General features: G+C 39.3%; 1 pseudogene; it reads right to left on the bottom strand.

Moving 5' to 3' along the window:
- Positions 1-4,741: 4,741 nt before the first annotated feature.
- LOC123952121 lies at positions 4,742-5,735 on the bottom strand (annotated as a pseudogene).
- Between the last annotated feature and the right edge of the window lie 326 nt (positions 5,736-6,061).

The raw sequence follows: 6,061 nt of genomic DNA, 5'->3' as shown, positions 1-6,061 counted from the left end.
GGAATCATTTCTCCCTCTAGGGCCAAGATGAGTGAGCTTACACATCGAAAACTTAGCAGCTTAATCAGAAAACTGAAAACGTACATCTTGCTGAGGTCTGAGGCCAGTCCACCCCACAGCTGTTCTGGATCTCCCTCAGAAGGTTCGTAGGGACTTTGTCCTCTTGTGGGCTTGAAGCACCATTTTCTTAGGAAACCACTGTGCTGTGCTCAACCTTTCCTTCTTCCAATGATGTAATTCTTAGTGCCCCAGTTCATGTTCTGCCTCTTTTTGTTCTTCTCTTTTCTCTTAATTCACATGCTTCATCAACACGTACTGATGGTTTCTACTCCACATTCTCTGCCACATCTGCCACTTACTATTGCCAGATAATCCCTTAATTCCTGACTCCAGCTGTGTTTGTTTGTTTGTTTTATTTTAATAAACACTATTCTCGATTACCAATGGCATAAAACATAGGTGTCCCAGCCATGCCTCTTCAAATTGACAGTCTTTAATATTTTTCAGCATATCCAGAGAAGTGACAAATCACAGGACAGACAACACAAGAGACCTCTGCCATCCCAGAAACAGCTACCCATCTCCTCAACCCTGGTGTTACCATTCCAGCTCTGGCCTCAAACTTGCATGTACTTAGAAGACAAAGCTCTGGGACTAAATGTATTTTCTTGTATAGTTGAAATACAGTTGGAATATATGTTCTCATCAACCCCGCTTATAGAAATTCATTATGAGTTTTCTTAAAAATTACTTTACTGAGGGCCATTATAATTTTAACATTAAATAAGCTGCATCTAGGATTTTGTTCAACCACTGTTTTCCAGTTTAGGGAAATAGTGTGTCTTTTTATAAAATGCTCCCCATTCTGTAGGCTGGTTCTGGTGAAACGTTTTACTAACTCTTCCTTCCTCCCTCCCTCCCTCCCTTCCTTCCTTCCTTTCTTCTTTTCTCTCTACCATAGTGCTGTGAAGCAGTTGCAGTGTGATGGTGAGAATGTGGAAGCAAGCCAGCCTTTAGCATGGTGGTAATAACGGGGCTAGTATTTGTTTTGTGCTTACAGGGGCCCACTCTCTTAGCCACCTTTCCAATATAACTTGCTTAATGCTTCTAACAATCCTATGTTTTCTACTTTTCCCATTTCATAGAGGAGAAATTGGGTACAAAATGCTAAACACAATTTGCCCAGCATCACAAAGATAGTAAAGTAAGGACCAGATTCAAATCCACATTATGGCTCCTGGGTGCATAGTTAAAACCAGTTACTATTGGGGTGCCTGGGTGGCTCAGTCGTTAAGCGTCTGCCTTTGGCTCAGGCCATGATCCCAGAGTCCTGGGATCCTGGGATCGAGCCCACATCAGGCTCCATGCTCAGCGGGAGCCTGCTTCTCCATCACCCACTCCCCCTGCTTGTGTTCCCTCTCTCGCTGTGTCTCTGTCAAATAAATAAATAAAAATCTTTTAAAAAAAAAGTTACTGTTGTTTCATTTTTAGAAAAAAAGTCTTTATTTTACACTCTATAGTCATATGTTCTTCCCCAGAGAAACACATGCTTATCACTGAAACATCACTCTTTGATTCTTTTCTATCCCTACATAGTTCTTGGGTCTTGGTTCAGCTGTTGTTTTTAGCAGTAAGTCAGAAAATCCAGGTTTTGTGCTGTCTGCCACTTGATTTCCTTCTGCCAAACATAGCTGTTGTTTACCTTAGTGATTTATCAAAATTTCTCATCAATTCATTTTTTAAAGCTATCAAACTCCTCCAAAGCCACTCTCTTTAAAACTGGGGGAGATCTACTTTGTCAAAATAGTTACAGAAGCTGAAGGCAGAAAGGGCTGCTACATCTTTCTCTATGTTCTGGGGTCCTTTTCAAAGTGCCAATTTCATTTGTACCTATAAACTTTAAAGATACTTAGTTCACCCGAACTTTCTGGCTGACACAAAATGGAATTCTCGGTACCTGAATTGCAATCATGGAAGATAACAGGCTCACACTGTGTGCCTTGTACCGTGATTGATTTTCAGATGCTCTTCAGCAAACCACTTGCAGCTTAATTGAAAAAAAAAAAAAAAATCATTCCTCCAGGCTGTGTACGGTGCAAACAGAGAAAAGAAGATTTTTTCTTGATTAGAAAGAATCCAAGTACATTAGAAAATAAGTATGAAAAAAGACAATGCCTAAACACCACGTGCCTGACCCCACTGGGATAGCTGGGATCTCCTGGTTTTCTGTAGCACCATGGTTTCAAGAATTAGGGATTCAGGGGCACCTGGGTGGCTCAATGGGTTAAAGCCTCTGCCTTTGGCTCAGGTCATGATCCCAGGATCCTGGGATCGAGCCCCGCATCAGGCTTTCTGCTCTTTAGGGAGCCTGCTTTCTCCTCTCTCTCTCTGCTTGCCTCTCTGCCTACTTGTGATCTCTGTCTGTAAAATAAATAAATAAAATCTTAAAAAAAAAAGAATTAGGGATTCACAACCAGTAAAAGGTCAATAAAATATCTGGGGATTGATATGAGGTTGTTAATATTTTATTTTTAATTTTTTATTATAAGAACACTTAAATAAATGCAGACACACAGACATTCTTACCTGGTCCAGTGATCATCAAACCACACACACAGATAGTGCCACGTACAATCTAACCTTCTGAAAATGTCACTAAAATGTTCCAATTTTTCTAATTTCTCCATGAATCCAAGACGATATCTGTATAGAATAAGAGTGGTCAGAGGAAGAACTTATTTTGGAGGCTATAAAGATTCAGCTAGAATTCGAAAATCTGCTGATACCTTACTTGGATATCTATTCACGCAACAAATATTTGTTAAATTTCTATTACGTGTCAAATTTCTGTATCTAAGCCAAGATATGACAGCCTTATAAATGAGCAAGAAGCAAAACCTTGTAGACTTATGTGTATACGAGGGTGACATATATTCACTGTGCACATACTCTATCATGAAACAAAATAAATAATCCCATCCAGTAGCCCCCACTTATCTGTGCAAAATATGTCTTAAAACCTCAGGGGATGCCCAAACCACTGATAGTACCAAACCCTATTTATACTGTTTTTTTTTTTCCTGTACATACATACCTATAATAAAGTTCAGTCTAAATCAGGCGCAGTAAGAGATTAGCAATGATAATAATGAAGTAGGATAATTAGAACAATTCACTATAATAAAAGTTAGATGAATGTGATCTCTCTCTCTCTGCCTCTTTCTCAAAATACTTCATTGTCTTGTACTCATCCTCCTTCTCCTTGTAATGATGTGAGAGGGTAGCTACTTATGTGATGAGACCTGGTGAGGAGGATGGAACAGACGTAACATTGTGACATACCGTTAGGCTGCCACTGACCCTCTGACCGTGTATCAGAGGGAATATCACGTATTTCCAGACCTATAGTTAGGGGGAGATGACTGTATAAAATGAAAACACAGCAATGAATAAATTTGACAGAGGTCACATTTTTCTTTTCTTTCTTTGTTTTTGGTTAAAATCTAATTTTATTAATAGAAAATAAACACTTATTCCAGTTTCAGTTGTTATACTTCAAATTGCTAATAAAAAAAATTTTAAATAATCACTTAAAAATCCTGTTTTGACTAAGATAATGAAACCGTGTTTTGCTTTTGTTTTTTGTTGTTGTTGTTTTGTTTTATTTTTTAAATAAGTATTCAACACCATTTTTTCATAGACTTTTCAGTATTTGTTCTTAAAGTTTCTGGAACTTTCCTGTCTATAAAGTATAGGAACCACTGAGCTACATGAGGAAACCTCTCTGGGACAACCAGTGAGGAGTTAAAAATAATCATCTTTGTGTGATTAGGAATCCCTGTACGTCAGCTCGGTAACATGGACAATACAACGATCCCCTCCCCTCCAGCTCGGGAGGGACAAGCTTCCAAGCCCTGAGGTATGAAGAGTCAGACTGTTATTTGCTGTTAGAATTAGCTAATAAGAGTAAATCTCCAGCACAGATGCTACTGGTCCTTAATACCATGTGCTTTTAGGAAATTCTGTAAATAGTTTTGATTTAATTCAGTTTATTCACAAATTAAACATGTTTAATATGGTTCACTCTATATCAGTATCTGCTGCTTTAGTGTCCTGATAAAGGACACTAAAATACATGTAGGTAAAGCATAGTCTTAAAGCATACTTAGAATTATGCATTATTCAAACCAAAACCTATTTTAACAAAATGTCTATAATTAAAAGCAGTTGATGAAACGAAATCCAAAGTTATGACAAGGGAGATTCATCTCATTTGAAGCTGTGTTGCTTAGAGAATTAAAAAAAAAAAAAATGTGCCCTTAAAGGCATTCAAGGGCAGGTAAGGAGACACCCTCTCCTCATTCTTTACCATAGGATTCCAATCAAGGATTGGCCAGAAATTAGAATTCTAAATATTTCAGAAAAGTCCACAGAAGTGTTAAGAAGACATTTAACAATGTCTTTCTTTCTGTATCTGTGTGAAGTAATGCTTATGTGAATTTCCTAATAACGCAAAGACAAAGGCAATTCCATACACTCACTCAGATGTGAGAAGAATGGGAGGGGGATTGTTAGGTCATCCTTAGCCGTAGCTTCCGTGGGCTTTTTCTATATGTTGATCATCAGTGTGAATCAGGTGGACTTCTGTGAGAGAATAGTGTTTGGTGGCCAGGACCAGGCATTTCTTCCTCATAGAATACACGACAGATAAGGGAATAAGGTAGGTAATACTCTTTCCAGCTCAGAAGTGGTTGATACAGCCCATATATGCACTCAAGAAGTCCATGGGGTCCTCTAGCTGTGGAATAGGGCTATTGTTGTCACCCAGAATCGACACTGTGGACTGCGTGGTAGCATTTTCCTGTATAGCTCCAAAAACTCTGGGTAGGGATTTACGGGATCCATTTATTTAGATAAAGTAAATGTGAACAGTTACAGAAGCAGGAGGTCCCACCCAGTGTCTTCTAAACTTCCTCTGGTTGATGAAAAGACTGTCAGTACCTAAGTTCCATCATTGCTGGGTATCCCTTCCCAGGTATCCACAGCTCACTCTCAAAGAGTCTGGTGTATGGCCCAAAAACTGGGATGAGACCTCAGGAGAATGCAAAGAAGTTTATCAATCATGTAAGGATGGATGACAGCATGCCTCCATCTTTGAGAAGCTTTTGGTGAAGGAGAAGACATTGAGTCTCAGGAAATATACATCCATTTGACAGAGACTCTTTATGGTGAGCCGACCAGATAGATCCTGCTAGAACCTATAGAGCAGCTCCAGATCAATGATATCTCCATAATCATGAGACAAAGTTTGATCCTGTGGTCCTGGAGCCCCAGATGCCCCAGATGTGCCTCCACAATGCTGACCTACTCAAATATGGAATAGTGACATGGTCTTGGTTTGTCACGGAAGCCAAAGCTCAAGAAAGTAAGGCCAATCACTTGATAACACCTCAAGGTCATACCTTCCCAAATCTGGTATCAATCATAGTTGGATGTTGGAAAGCCACGTAAAAACACAACTATCTCAGGACTTTCAACCACATCCACAGAGTCTTAGTAGAAGATCTGCAGTAACTTATAGATGAAAAATTTCCCTAACAACTTCCATGAATGATGAGCGAAGAGCAAGAGAAAGTGGAGAGGAGGGGCAGGGAGGGAGCAGCAGGGGTAAAATATGCAGAGGCCACCACCAGGGGGACAGCTGGTAGCCCCACATGAACCCATCACTCCCTCATCCTGAGTCAGGTAACACCTGGGCTACAAGACTCCATGTTTGGGGGAAGCTCACAGTTCATATTTAATTAGAACCCTGCAGCTGGAATGAGACCTGGGAGACAAGAGTAAAACAGCGAAGTGAGGAGATAGGAGATATATATATATATATATATATATATATATATATCTTAGAATATATAACAGAGGCAGGAAACGCAGTAGGGTCCTAGATTTAGGGAATCCCCTAACAAAGAATCCCCTAGTGTTGGTTTATTATTATTATTATTATTATTTTAATGTTAAACTGATCCCCCTGATATCTGTATCTCATTCCTGTATTATTTTT

Source organism: Meles meles, chromosome 10 (assembly GCF_922984935.1).
Source record: "Meles meles chromosome 10, mMelMel3.1 paternal haplotype, whole genome shotgun sequence".
NCBI classification, from domain to species: Eukaryota; Metazoa; Chordata; class Mammalia; order Carnivora; family Mustelidae; genus Meles; species Meles meles.
The sequence above is the reverse complement of the archived record's forward strand: the minus strand, read 5'-3'. Positions and strand labels throughout refer to the sequence as shown.